Source organism: Bubalus kerabau, chromosome 2 (genome assembly GCF_029407905.1).
Source record: "Bubalus kerabau isolate K-KA32 ecotype Philippines breed swamp buffalo chromosome 2, PCC_UOA_SB_1v2, whole genome shotgun sequence".
In the NCBI taxonomy this organism is placed as follows: Eukaryota; Metazoa; Chordata; class Mammalia; order Artiodactyla; family Bovidae; genus Bubalus; species Bubalus kerabau.
Genome location: NC_073625.1, coordinates 182,535,972 through 182,551,048, shown reverse-complemented (window position 1 = coordinate 182,551,048; position 15,077 = coordinate 182,535,972). Strand labels below are relative to the sequence as shown.

At 42.1% G+C, this 15,077-nt stretch overlaps 1 protein-coding gene and 1 pseudogene across 6 annotated transcripts in view; one reads left to right on the top strand and one right to left on the bottom strand.

Annotated features, from left to right (window-relative positions):
• The window catches only part of TMEM108 (transmembrane protein 108), a 409,024-nt gene that overhangs the window by 184,165 nt on the left and 209,782 nt on the right, over window positions 1-15,077 (top strand). The window lies entirely within an intron of this gene.
• LOC129644536 (histone-lysine N-methyltransferase SETMAR-like) lies at window positions 4,913-6,184 on the bottom strand (annotated as a pseudogene).

The following is a 15,077-nucleotide window of genomic DNA, read 5'->3' as shown; positions in this document are numbered from 1 at the left end:
ATGATCTTTATGACGTGGTCTTTATTTCTGCTACTTTGAAGTTTCATGATAATGCATTTCTTTCCATATTTTAATAGTCTTGTAGCCTTAAATATACACCTTCTTCCTTTATTCACCTATGTGTGTGGGAGAAGCTACTTCAGCCAGCAAGCCTCATTACTGTCTTGTCTGGAAGCACAGGGCCCAGCTGGAGGTGTGCTGATGCACCTGTCCTTTACGTGAAGGTTTCTGGAGTCCAGGGAGAACTGTTGTTTTTTGTTGTCATTTAGGCACTCAGTCGTGTCCAACTCTTTGAGACCCCATGGCTGTAGCCTACCAGGCTTCTCTGTCCATGGGATTTCCTAGGCAAGAATTCTGGAGTGGGTTGCCACTTCCTTCTCCAGGGGATCTTCCTGAGCCAGGGATCAAACCTGTGTCTCCTGCACTCACAGGCAGATTCTTTTACCACTGAGCCACCAGAGAAGCCCTCCCAGGGAGGATACCTCTTGTGAAATGATATCTAAGCCAAATAAGTCTGATAAGAAGGTGTTTCTGTAGGAGGTACACCTGACTGAGTTGTGGCCTCTCTGGCACCAGGTACTGACTGTAGTATTCAGTCCAGACATCTATGCACAGCAATAGCAGGTATTAATCCATAGCTAGAGGTAGAGGAGACTTTATAATAATAACAAGAGTATTAGTTGGCAGTGTTTGAACCTTCACTCTGGAATTATAATATATAAATAAAAACAAACAAATGTTAATGTGTTCACAGATATTAAACCAATGCATCTTTTCCTCCTTCCCTTAGAGTCTTGTCTCCTTATAGCTCATCATTTGTAAGCTACAGTGAGCTTATGGCATTGGTGCAGGAGACTGGCAGGATGCTGCGCTTGAGAGCAGGCAGTGAGGAGTGAGAAGTCCCATTAAATTCCCCTACCTGATTCTTAGGTAAATGAAGACCCAGTTCACAGGATTCTCCCAATGTGGAGACTGCAGTCAGGAAGCAAAAGGTTCGATGCACGATACTGGATGCTTGGGGCTGGTGCACTGGGATGACCCAGAGGGATGGTACAGGGAGGGAGGAGGGAGGAGGGTTCAAGATGGGGAACACGTGTATACCTGTGGCGGATTCATGTTGATATATGGCAAAACCAATACAACATTGTAAAGTTAAAAAATAAAATTAAATTTAAAAAAAAGAGAGAGAGAGAGAGAAATAAAAGGCCTGCTGCTGTCCTGGCCAAGGTAAGAATGAAGCATTCAGGGAAGTGCCCGAGATTCTATCCCAGTGCTCCTGTTGGGACTGGGGAGCAGAAAGGAGCACAGTGCACATGCCTCCCAAACCAATACGGAGCAGTTCAGTCCCCATACACCAAGGATGCTCAGGTGAGAACAAGAAGCATCACAGCAGATGTAGGGTGGACATGCAGCCCAGGGCCATGTGGTGCTGGGGCTGCAGCCAGCTTGGAAAAGCTAAATAAACAACAATGCAGAAATGGCCAGATCTGGCTGGGAGCATTGCTGGAGGAAAAAGAACGGGACAGCCTCATACTTTACTATCAGAGGCCAGAGGGCACATATGACCAGGAAACAAGGTCATTACTACAGACCAGTAGGTGCCAGGCAGTGCACACGTCAGGACGAGCACAATGCTTATGACACTGCGAGGGCCCGTGCTATTACAGGAGAAGAGGAAGCTATCAGAGAACCTGAATGTTTTCTAAAAGAACTTTTATGATTTTTGTATTGGACTAAGTTTTAAGCTTGACTGGGCATTCGGTTAAATCAGATCAGATCAGATCAGTCGCTCAGTCGTGTCCGACTCTTTGCCACCCCATAAATCACAGCACCCAGGCCTCCCTGTCCATCACCAACTCCCGGAGTTCACTGAGACTCACGTCCATTGAGTCAGTGATGCCATCCAGCCATCTCATCCTCTGTCGGTCCCCTTCTCCTCCTGCCCCCAATCCCTCCCAGCATCAGAGTCTTTTCCAATGAGTCAACTCTTCCCATGAGGTGGCCAAAGTACTGGAGTTTCTGCTTTAGCATCATTCCTTCCAAAGAAATCCCAGGGCTGATCTCCTTCAGAATGGACTGGTTGGATCTCCTTGCAGTCCAAGGGACTCTCAAGAGTCTTCTCCAACACCACAGTTCAAAAGCATCAATTCTTCGGCGCTCAGCCTTCTTCACACTCCAAATCTCACATCCATACATGACCACAGGAAAAACCATAGCCTTGACTAGACGAACCTTTGTTGGCAAAGGAATGTCTTTGCTTTTGAATATGCTGTCTAGGTTGGTCATAACTTTCCTTCCAAGGAGTAAGTGTCTTTTAATTTCATGGCTGCAGTCACCATCTGTAGTGATTTTGGAGCGCAGAAAAATAAAGTCTGACACTGTTTCCACTGTTTCCCCATCTATTTCCCATGAAGTGGTGGGACTGGATGCCATGATCTTCGTTTTCTGAATGTTGAGCTTTAAGCCAACTTTTTCACTCTCCTCTTTCACTTTCATCAAGAGGCTTTTGAGTTCCTCTTCACTTTCTGCCGTAAGGGTGGTGTCATCTGCATATCTGAGGTTATTGATATTTCTCCCAGCAATCTTGATTCCAGCTTGTGTTTCTTCCAGTCCAGTGTTTCTCATGATGTACTCTGCATATAAGTTAAATAAACAGGGTGACAATATATAGCCTTGACGAACTCCTTTTCCTATTTGGAACCAGTCTGTTGTTCCATGTCCAGTTCTAACTGTTGCTTCCTGACCTGCATACAAATTTCTCAAGAAGCAGATCAGGTGATCTGGTATTCCCATCTCTTTCAGAATTTTCCACAGTTTATTGTGATCCACACAGTCAAAGGCTTTGGCAGAGTCAATAAAGCAGAAATAGATGTTTTTCTGGAACTCTCTTGCTTTTTCCATGATCCAGCAGATGTTGGCAATTTGATCTCTGGTTCCTCTGCCTTTTCTAAAACCAGCTTGAACATCAGGAAGTTCACGGTTCACATATTGCTGAAGCCTGGCTTGGGGAATTTTGAGCATTACTTTACTAGCGTGTGATGAGTACAATTGTGCGGTAGTTTGAGCATTCTTTGGCATTGCCTTTCTTTGGGATTGGAATGAAAACTGACCTTTTCCAGTCCTGTGGCCACTGCTGAGTTTTCCAAATTTGCTGGCATACTGAGTGCAGCACTTTCACAGCATCATCTTTCAGGATTTGGAATAGCTCAACTGGAATTCCATCACCTCCACTAGCTTTGTTTGTAATGATGCTTTCTAAGGCCCACTTGACTTCACATTCCAGGATGTCTGGCTCTAGGTCAGTGATCACACCATCGTGATTATCTGGGTCGTGAAGATCTTTTTTGTACAGTTATTCTGTGTATTCTTGCCATCTCTTCTTAATATCTTCTGCTTCTGTTAGGTCCATACCATTTCTGTCCTTTATCGAGCTCATCTTTGCATGAAATGTTCCTTTGGTATCTCTGATTTTCTTGAAGAGAAACATATCAGACGTGATCAGAACTAATTTTTTACTAAGTGGTTAAAAGAGAGAATCATAAAAAATTTATATATGTATCTATCTTAAATATTTTAATTTAATGCAAATCTGCATTCATACATATATCTTTTAATGGTGACCTAAGGATTTCTTTGGAAGGAATGATGCTAAAGCTGAAACTCCAGTACTTTGGCCACCTCATGCAAAGAGTTGACTCATTGGAAAAGACTCTGATTCTGGGAGGGATTGGGGGCAGGAGGAGAAGGGGATGACAGAGGATGAGATGGCTGGATGGCATCACTGACTCGATGGACGTGAGTCTCAGTGAACTCCGGGAGTTGGTGATGGACAGGGAGGCCTGGCGTGCTGCAATTCATGGGGTCGCAAAGAGTCGGGCACGACTGAGCGACTGATCTGATCTGATCTGATCTGAAGACCTATTCTTAGAGTCCTGCTGCTTATTTCTGGCATAACCCCCTGCCCCGTAATGCTTTGTCTACAATTTGTAGTTATATTTTCTTTATTTTCTCAATTACTCTTTGACTCTTGCAATGAAATGTGAGCATAGAATCTTTGAGTTTTTATAGGTAAAAAAATATTTTACAGTTGCCTTGACACCTAATTGAAGGCATTGTTAGAGGAAACATATCAATTAAGTCTATTCAAAGCACTTGATTTAGTTTGCATACAGACAGCTTTCTCTTCAGTCCCTTTTTCCTGCTTTCACAGTGTGTTATGCAACTATGTTACTAGTAACTATGTTACGAGTTATTAGGTAACTAACATAACACATAAACTGGACATAAGCATATTTGGAGACACAACTTATTCTTGAAAGCAGACAATGTGGAGACACCCCAGAAACCTGTTACCTGTGAGTTCTTGGTGTTGCAAGGGAATCAGTCAGTGTGACATGGAGTGGAATGGAGGGTACTGGTTCATTTGCAGGTCAGTTAACTAAGGGTTGTGTAAGAGTGTGAATAGCATAACGTTTTGTCTCTCTAACATTTTCAAAGTTGTATTCTCCCCTGCACTTCCAAGTTGCAGGCAGTGTAGGTTACACTTTCAAAGTCCACTGCATATACTCTGTGATAATTTAACCAAACCATAAATGTATGTAGCTAATTTATAAAAGGATAATCAATGTAACACTCATTTTTTTCCTGCTGATTCTTTTCCATGATATTCTTGACTCCATGATAGTAAAAACCAGTACGGAGAAGGAAATGGCCAGTATTCTTCCCTGGGAAATCTAATGGACAGAGGAGACTGGCAGGCTACAATCCATGGGATGGCAAAAGAGTTGGACACAACTTAGTGACTAAATAACAACAACAAATAAGGCTTTTCTTTATTGTCTATAAAATTTATTCTATTAGGTTGACACAAATGTACTTGGAGATTCAGACTATGAATTTTAAATCATTGTAACTACACTGAAACACATCTTTGTCTGTCAAAATAGGAACCATTACAATCAACACATTTTTGCCAATGAGAAATAAATTTGCTTATTCCTGTAGTGTAAAAATCTGTACCTCAGGATTCTGTGAACTCTTGGAAAGCATTTTCTGCCTCCTGCTGGTTGTGGAAGCATCTTCCCTGCAAAAAGTTTTCGAGATGCTTGAAAAAGCAGTAGTCGGTTGGCAAGAGGCCAGGTGAACTTGGTGAAAGAGACAAAACTGTGTAGCCCAATTCATTCAACTTTGAAGTGTTGGTTGTGCGACGTGTGGTCAGGCAATGTCGTGGAGAAGAATTGGGCCCTTTCTGTTGATCATTGCCAGCTGTAGGCATTGCATTTCTCGGTGTGTCTCATTGATTTGCCGAACATACTTCTCAGATGTAATGGTTTCGCCAGAATTCAGAAAGCTGTAGTGGATCATATGGACAGCAGACCACCAAACAACAACCTTGACCTTTTTTGGGTAGGAGTCTGGCTTTGGGAAGTGCTTTGACCTTCTTGGTCTAACCACTGAGATGGTCACCACTGTTTGTCATATAAAAAACGCTTTTTGTCATATGTCATAATCTGATTGAAAAATGGTTTATTGTTGTTTCATAGAATAAGAGAAGATGACCCTTCAAAACGACAGTTTTTTGGAATTTTGGTCAGCTCGTGAGACACCCACTTATCGAGCTTTTTCACCTTTCCGATTTGATTCAAATGCCAAATGACCATAGGATGGCTGGCATTGAGTTCTTCAGCAACTTCTCCTGTAGTTATAAGAGATCAGCTTCAATAATGCTCTCAGTTGGTCATTGTCAACTTTGATGGCTGGCCACTGTGCTCCTCATCTTCAAAACTCTTGTCTCCATTGCAAAACTTCTCAAACCACCACTGCCTGTATGTTCATTAGCAGTTCCTGGGCTAAATGTGTTGTTGATGTTAGGAGTTGTCTCCACTGCTTTACCACCCATTTTGAAGTCAAATAAGAAAATTGCCCAAATTAGCTTTTGGTCTAACATCATTTCTATAGTCTAAAATAAATATGAAATGCACAGCAAGTAATAAGTCATTAGCAAAAAAATAAATGAAGCAAGAAATGTGCATTAAAATGTATAACATAACCATGTTTATTTAAAAATGTATTGCAATATCAAATGGCAAGCTTCAACAATGCCAAACCGCAGTTACTTTTTGTACCAACCTAATAGTTTCTGTTTACCCACCTCATCTAAGGTCTCTTCAAATATGAGCTTCATAGTTGTATTTGGAAGGAAGTTTACTTCCTGCCAGAAGTTCTCCAGAATTACAGCTTCCTGATCTACCACTTAATTCAAGTTTGACTTGGCTTTGTTGCCCTGACTCTCTGTATTTCTCTGCTCTACATCCTCTCTCAATGCGATGGCCTCATTAACTCTGACTACAGACTAAATAGGAGAGGTTATTCTCAGCTGCTTTTGGTTGGAAAAGTAACTTCCTGTTTGAGGGTCCAAACTATTGCCCAAACTCAGTCTCTGTTCAAATAGAAATGCGGAGAGAGTTGGATGAAGTAGAAAAGAGTAGCTTTATTGCTTTGCCAGGCAAAGGTGGGCACAGTGGGCTAATGCCCCCAAGACTGTGTCACCCACCCTGGAGGGGTAGTGAGGAGTTCTATAGGTTCAAGGAGCAGGGCATGATCAGCTCATGAACAGTTCTTGGATTGCCAGTTTGCTGGCATCAAGGTGAAGTTTCAAGTATGAACAACCTTCTTGTTTGAACCAATTTAGGGTCTGTGTTCTTGTGGTCAGCACTTTTCATCTGGAAGGGGGTCTGCTTCCTATAAGCGCAACTTAGGAATGTGTGTCAGGTGTTTTATCTATATCTTTCTGGGAACGGGGAGTTCAGTGATTCTGCTATGTGGCAGAATTATAGTCTAAATTATTACCAGTTCCCTAGACCAACAGCTATTCTTTGTTTCCACATCTTCACACTTACTGATCCTTAACTCTTAAGTCAGCCCTTTACTTCAAAAGACAAGGACACAGGGCCTTGTACACAGTTTCAAAGCTAGAAGCCTTTCTTCCCCTGCATTGAATGGACATATGGGTACTTTCTGCTTAACTCTTATATCTCACTCTGCCCTTCATCCTGCCTGCATTGCTCCCTGTCTCCAAAGGGGTGCCTGATTAACTGTTTCATGTCCAGTGCCAAGCAGGTTTCTCTTGTTCCCTGCTCAGGCACTATTTCCCTGTGCAGTGGTCTAAGGCCCCCTGAGCCTGCAGTAGAAAGGTTAAAAGGAGAGTTGGCGAGCTCTTCCTTGGCATTGTGCCTGAGTGTGTTCGCCACTTCTTGTTTGCAGAGCTAGAGATCCTACAGGTGAATCCCTAGCTGTGAATCAGGGGCCAGAATTTCAGCACGTGCTCAGCAATTTCTCCAGCTATAGGAAAATTCTCACCCAAGAGTGCACAGGTGCCTCGCTGCCTTTGGCAAATGAACTGAGGGCCTTTCCAGTCTGTCGGAGGATGCAGTCTCCAGAATGGGGTTGACCTCCTTCTCAGGTTGGAGAGTCTACAGTAATATCCATTTTTGGGGGTTTCATTGGTTACTGTTTTCTCTAGAGCCAATACTGTCCACTCTATTACGAACTGTTTAGGGTTGCTTCACACTGTTGGTAACTATTTCTGATCCATTTGTGGCACATTTTTGAAACTTACTCCCCTCAAACTGTTTGAGTTGATATTACTGTCCTGTTTCTGCTATTAACACAGTTCATAATTTATTTCTTACTGTCCTAGCTCTGATCCATGCCTGCAAAGCCATGTTGTGTAAAATGAGTTTTAAAAGCATCAACTGCAATGCTGGGGTCAATTTTTCATACTCTGAAAAGGCTTAGGAATCAAAACCCAGTTGAGAACCTAGTCTGTCCTGTTTGTGAGTAGAAATAGAAGCGTCAGTCATGATATTGTGACAAATCTCTGGGAAATGTGTCATCCATCGATTGGTGCGGTTATCCCTGGAAACAGCGTGTAAAGAAATAAGTCTTCCCAATCCAAGTTTCCTTTTGATAAAACCTTGGCAACAAGGTTGGCAACAGCTTTTGTAATCCTAGGTTTCAAGTCTTAAAGAATAATTTTGCTGGATGATGCATGCTTTGAGGATTATTTTAAATATCATCATACTGCTTCCAGACATCTCAGATTTTAATGTGCAAACTGGTATATCTTTTTCCTTTCTCTCACTCTCTCTGTGTATGTATATCCTGTCATATCAAGTCAATCAGTCATATCAGAGAAACAGACCTTGGACAAGTCAGTCAGCCCTTCTGGGCTGTATCCTCACAGTGCAGGGTGAAGGAATTGCACTATCTTTTTATTTTAAGCTTTCTATTTTTATAACATGTTTTTACTTTAATGGGAAAGCACCTTGTGATCACATGCTTACGTATGTCGTCCATATGCAGATAACATATATTAAGGTTTTATCTCTGAGAGCCTGGACTGATATGATTCACGTATGTACAAGGACTGTTCTCTTAGCCTTTGTCTCATATTTTAATATATGTGAACTGAAAGGAAGGGTTAAAAAAAAAAAAAGACTAAAATATTTTTTGACTAAATATTAGATCCACCCCAAACCAGTCTTCACCGGTCAACCTGTGTTCGAAGCCATATAATAGAATAGTGCTACATGGGGCTACTGTAGGGATGAGAGATGCGGGGAGGAATTCTGGGCCTGGGTCTCCCAAGGCTGGCTCACTCATTCACAGCCAGGAGTAGTCTTGAGTGTGGTCTCATAGGAAAACATAGGTTTCCCAGCAACGTCCTATCTACATTCAGGGGAGGGTTCTAGTATACATTAAATTTTGCATCTATCAGGATCCTGACCTCTGGAAAATGAAAAAGATAGGAAGAAATAATCAATAGATTTTAGAAAAAATCTGGTGTCTCTTGTGCCATTTCTTCCTCAGAGCTGTTAAAGTCTGCCTTTTGGACTTAATTCTCTATTAATTGTCTAACGTGCTAACATGAGCACCATAGCTAGTCCTCTTCTTTCTCGATTCTCACACCCCATTAAGACTGAAGCTAATTTGTCACATTGACACTGAGGAATGTTATTATTCAAAGCTGAATTTCAAAGGGAATTTATACAGAATGAAACCAATAAGCCAAGCAGCCTTGACATTTAATTTTCTTGGAAACCTTCCCCATCAAACCAGGAAAGTCTGCACACTACACATTTGCAAAATGGAAAGTGGTGTTGGAGGAGGATAATCTCCCCATGGAAATGATGAGTGAATAATTTGAAAGAGGTTGGATGGTATAAATGGTCCTGTCTCCTTCCCTCATCCTCCCTGTCCCCTCCCTGAAGTGACATTTGTGAGCTCCAGCTTCTGGAGCTATTTGTATTATTCCTTTTTTCATGGACATGGAGAGTTTGGGAAATTAACAAGAACGAGGAATTTTATATTTGTTTTTGGCTATCAGTTCTAGGTTTGCACTAAATATTAAGATTTCTTCTTGGTCCTTAAGTTCAGAGGATCAATGAACAGTGTCCCTCTATCAAGAGTTGCCTCAAAATTCTAATATGGATTATTGAAGATTAGTTCAGGACACTGAACTAGGTGGTCTAAACATACAAGAGGAACCGTGTTTCAGGATCCACTTACTGCCTTTTTTAATCCAGGTAGGTAATACTGATTGTATTAACAAAAAACCCAAATCTCAGTGTTTTGACATAAAAATTTATCACTCACATCCTGATCCTATGTAGGTTGGCATGAATTGGGGTGAAGAAGGACCCTTAGCTCCATTTGTGTGCTAAGTCGCTTCAGTCATGTCCAACTCTTTGCGACCATATGGACTGTAGCCCACCAGGCTCCTCTGTCTATGGGATTCCCCAGGCAAGAATACTAGAGTAGGGTGCCATTTCCTTCTCCAGGGGATCTTCCCGACCCTGGGATTGAACGTGCATCGTTTACGTCTCCTATGTTGGCAAATGGGTTCTTTACTACTAGCACCACCTCGGAAGCCCCTGTTCCATTTAGGGACCTAGAAGTTCTCTATAATGCATCTTAGATTCAGCATCCGTCTCCTGCATTCTCTGCATCAACCTGGCAACTAAGTGAGAAAGAGAGTAGAGGATCATGCAGTTTAGACACTAGAATTTTGCTATGTGGTCCTACCTAACTTCAGGGGAGCTTTGAAAATGGAGCTGAGCCCGTGACCTGCAGGAGGAAGAAGCAAGTTTGGTGAACTCATAGTACTGACTCCAGCTTGGTTTCCTTTCCTTTTCTACCCACACTCTCCTAGTCCTAGAGGGTAACTGTGTAACGACACCAGAGCATCTAAATAGACAGATCTAGTGGTTTGGCATGTATCCATCTGACCCCATTTTATTCCATTTACTTTTCTCTGGAAAGAGAAGACTGTTATACATAGAGGATTTTTCTCCTGTTAGGAATAATCATGTATAAATAGAGACCCTGCTTGAATCACCATATTTTTAAAGTGGAGTGGCTGCCGACTTTTGATATACATACATGGAAAGTAAGAGAAGATATCATCCATCCATCTGTTATGTTAGGAAAATCTTTAAAAGATTGTTGCTTTCTACCAAGGTGTTCCTCTGAGGGAAAGAGGAAAACATAGAACTTCAAGATGGCCAAATCACCAAAAGAAAAACAAAGCAGAGAGATTTCAGATTAAATGATAATGGAATGGTATAACACCAAGATAGCTAGTAACAGAAGATTACATGATTACAAATTTCAGACATAGTGTTCAAGAGAGATTCATTTACACCCTTTAAACTTATTCCAAAATTCAAGGTCTAAGAGTTTCTCAACTCAACTTGGTTCTTGATTAAGAAGCAGTTCAGACATCTGAAGGACTTATTAGATGGGACCCAAAGCACTACAGAAACATTTGACAAGGAACAGATAGAAATCAGGAACTGGCCTGTATACTCTGACTTTTAGTGAATCCTTCAGCAGAGCATGGTAAAGGGATTTTATTTGAGCATTCTGGTATTTCACAGGGGAAATTTCTATGCATTGACATTTAAGACCCATCAAATACGGTTCTATGTGCCTTTGCTTAGAATCCATTCCCCAAGAGGAAAGTATGAAAGTACTATTCCTTTATTGATTATATACAACATCTTCCAGCAAAAGGCCAGCACTGCAAGAAAAATCCCATCTCCATGGCAACAAAGATCTCAACTTATAACTTGATATCACATGATAAAAAATTGTTTTTTTTTCTCTAGCCTTAAAGATTGCAGTTTCGTGAATGTGGGGAGTTATCTGTGGAAAAAGGATTTTGTTAGAGCATCTGGGCCAATGGGCTAATGTCCACGGTGAAGGCCTTTTGGACTTTTAATATATCAAGCCAGATTTTATTTACATCAGGTCAAGAAGTGTTACTTTAGCCATGTTAGACATCATTTTCCTACCCAGGAACAATGAGCTTTTTTTAAAAAAAATCAGGAGCTATCTCAACAGTGGAAGAATAAGAAATTTAACTTGTTCAACTTCCCTTGATTATTGCCAGACCCCCAAAAATAAGGGAGGGAGGAACTAATTAAATTGACCTCATTGGATGCAACTGCCTTTTTTCTTGCTAAGTTCTTCTTAAACCTCTTATGACAGTGGAGCCAGTCCTGTAAGGGAGGGACACCTGATCACCCTGGTCTAGAAAACTGAGCTTCCCTACAAGCTGTGCTGTAGAGAAATTTCCTGCCACCTCTGTTTTAAGGGCTTCCCTGATAATTCAGTAGGTAAAGAATCCGCATGCAATGCAGGAGACCCCAGTTCAAATCCTGAGTCAGGAAGATCCGCTGAAAGGGATCAGTTCAGTTCACTCGCTCAGTCGTGTCCGACTCTTTGCGACCCCATGAATCGCAGCACGCCAGGCCTCCCTGTCCATCACCAACTCCCGGAGTTCACTCAAACTCACGTCCATTGAGTTGTTGATGCCATCCAGCCATCTCATCCACTGTCATCCCCTTTTCCTCCTGCCCCCAATCCCTCCCAGCATCAGAGTCTTTTCCAATGAGTCAACTCTTCGCATGAGGTGGTCAAAGTATTGGAGTTTCAGCTTTAGCATCATTCCTTCCAAAGAACACCCAGAGCTGATATCCTTCAGAATGGACTGGTTGGATCTCCTTGCAGTCCAGGGGACTCTCAGGAGTCTTCTCCAACACCACAGTTCAAAAGCATCAATTCTTCAGCGCTCAGCTTTCTTCACAGTCCAACTCTCACATCCATACATGACCACAGGAAAAACCATAGCCTTGACTAGACAGACCTTTGTTGGCAAAGTAACATCTCTGCTTTTGAATATACTATCTAGGTTGGTCATAACTTTTCTTCCAAGGAGTAAGCGTCTTTTAATTTCATGGCTGCAGTCACCATCTGCAGTGGTTTTGGAGCCCCAAAAAATAAAGTCTGACACTGTTTCCATTATTTCCCTATCTATTTCCCATGAAGTGATGGGACCACATGCCATGATCTTCGTTTTCTGAATGTTGAGCTTTAAGCCAACTTTTTCACTCTCCTCTTTCACTTTCATCAAGAGGTTTTTAGTTCCTCTTCACTTTCTGCCATAAGGGTGGTGTCATCTGCATATCTGAGGCTATTGATATTTCTCCCGGCAATCTTGATTCCAGCTGTGCTTCTTCCAGTCCAGTGTTTCTCGTGATGTACTCTGCATATAATTTAAATAAGCAGGGTGACAATATACAGCCTTGACGTACTCCTTTTCCTATTTGGAACCAGTCTGTTGTTCCATATTCAGAAGAAGGGATAGGCTCAGTTAAGTTCAGTTCACTCTCTCAGTCATGTCCAACTCTTGGTGACCCCATGGACTGTAGCACACCAGAATTCCCTGTCCATCACCAGCTCCCAGAGCTTGTTCAAACTCATGTCCATCCAGTTGGTGATGCCATCCAACCATCTCATCCTCTGTTGTCCCCTTCTCCTCCTGCCTTCAATCTATCCCAGCATCAGGGTCTTTTCCAGTGAGTCAGTTCTTCACATCAGGTGGCCAAAGGATTGGAGTTTCAGCTTCAACATCAGTCCTTCCAATGAATAGTCAGGACTGATTTCCTTTAGGATGGACTGGTTGGATCTCCTTGCAGTCCAAGTGACTCTCAAGAGTCCTCTCCAACACCACAGTTCAAAAGCATCAATTCTTCTGCACTCAGCTTTCTTTATAGTCCAACTCTCACATCCATACATGACTACTGGAAAAACCATAGCTATGACTAGACAGACCTTTCTTGGCAAAGTAATGTCTCTGCTTTTTAATATACTGTCTAGGTTGATCATGGAGAAGGCAATGGCAACCCACTCCAGTACTCTTGTCTAGAAAATCCCATGGACGGAGGAGCCTGGTGGGCTGCAGTCCATGGGGTCACGAGGAGTCAGATACTACTGAGCGACTTCACTTTCACTTTTCACTTTCATGCATTAGAGAAGGAAATGGCAACCCACTTCAGTGTTCTTGCCTGGAGAATCCCAGGGACGGGGGAGCCTGGTGGGCTGCCATCTATGGGGTCGCGCAGAGTTGGACATGGCTGAAGTGACTTAGCAGCAGCAGCAGCAGCAGATGTTTTTCTGGGACTCGCTTTTTTGATGATCTAGCAGATATTGTCAATTTGATCTCTGGTTCCTCTGCCTTTTCTAAATCCAGCTGGACATCTGGAAGTTCACGGTTCACATAATGTTCAAGCCTGGCTTGGAGAATTTTGAGCATTACTTTGCTAGCGTGTGAGATGAGTGCAATTATGTGGTAGTTTTAACATTCTTTAGCATTGCCTTTCTTTGGAATTGAAATGAAAATTGACCTTTTCCAGTCCTGTGGCCACTGCTGAGTTTTTCAAATTTGCTGGCATATTGAGTGCAGCACTTTCACAGCATCATCTTTTAGGATTTGACATAGCTCAACTGGAATTCCATCACCTCCACTAGCTTTGTTCATAGGGATGCTTTCTAAGGCCCACTTGCCTTCACATTCTAGGATGTCTGGCTCTAGGTGAGTGATCATCACACCATCTTTTTTGTATAGTTCGTCTGTGCATTCTTGCCACCTCTTCTTAATATCTTTTGCTTCTTTTAGGTCCATAATGTTTCTGTCCTTTATTGTGCCCATCTTTGCATGAAATGTTCCTTTGATATCTCTAATTTTTATGAAGAAATCTCGAGTCTTTCCCATTCTATTGTTTTCCTCTATTTTTTTGCATTGATCACTGAGGAAGGCTTTCTTATTGCTTCTTGCTGTTCTTTGGAATTCTGCATTCATCTGCTTATATCTTTCCTTTTCTCCTTTGCCTTTAGCTTCTCTTCTTTTCTCAGCTATTTATAAGGCCTCCTCAGGCAACCATTTTGCCTTTTTGCATTTCTTTTTCTTGGGGGTGGTCTTGATCACCACCAGGATGATCTCTGTTCGTTTCCAAGGCAAACCATTCACTATCACAGTAATCGAAGTCTATGCCCCAACCAGTAATGCTGAAGAAGGTGAAGTTGAACGGGTCTATGAAGACCTACAAGACCTTCTAGAACTAACATCAAAAAAGATGTTCTTTTCATTATAGGGGACTGGAATGCAAAAATAGGAAGTCAAGAGGTATGTGGAGTAACAGGCAAATTTGGTCCTTGAAGTACAAAACGAAGCAGATCAAAGGCTAACAGAGTTTAGCCAAGAGAGTGCACTGGTCATAGCAAACACCCTTTTCCTGCAACACAAGAGAAGACTCTACACATGGACATCACCAGATGGTCAATCCCGAAATCAGATTGATTATATTCTTTGCAGCCAAAGATGAAGCAGCTCTATAGGATCAGCAAAAACAAGACTGGGAGCTGACTGTGGCTCAGATCATGAACTCCTTACTGCAAAATTCAGACTTAAATTGAAAAAAGTATGGAAAACCAGTAGACCATTCAGGTATGACCTAAATCAAATCCCTTACAATTATACCATGGAAGTGACCAATAGATTCAAGGGTTTAGATCTGATAGAGTGCCTGAAAAGCTATGGACAGAGGTTCATGACATTGTACAGGAGGGATGGGCCACCCACTCCAGTATTCTTGGGCTTCCCTTGTGGCTCAACTGGTAAAGAATCTGCCTGCAATGTGGGAGACCTGGTTTGATCCCTGGGTTGGGAAGAT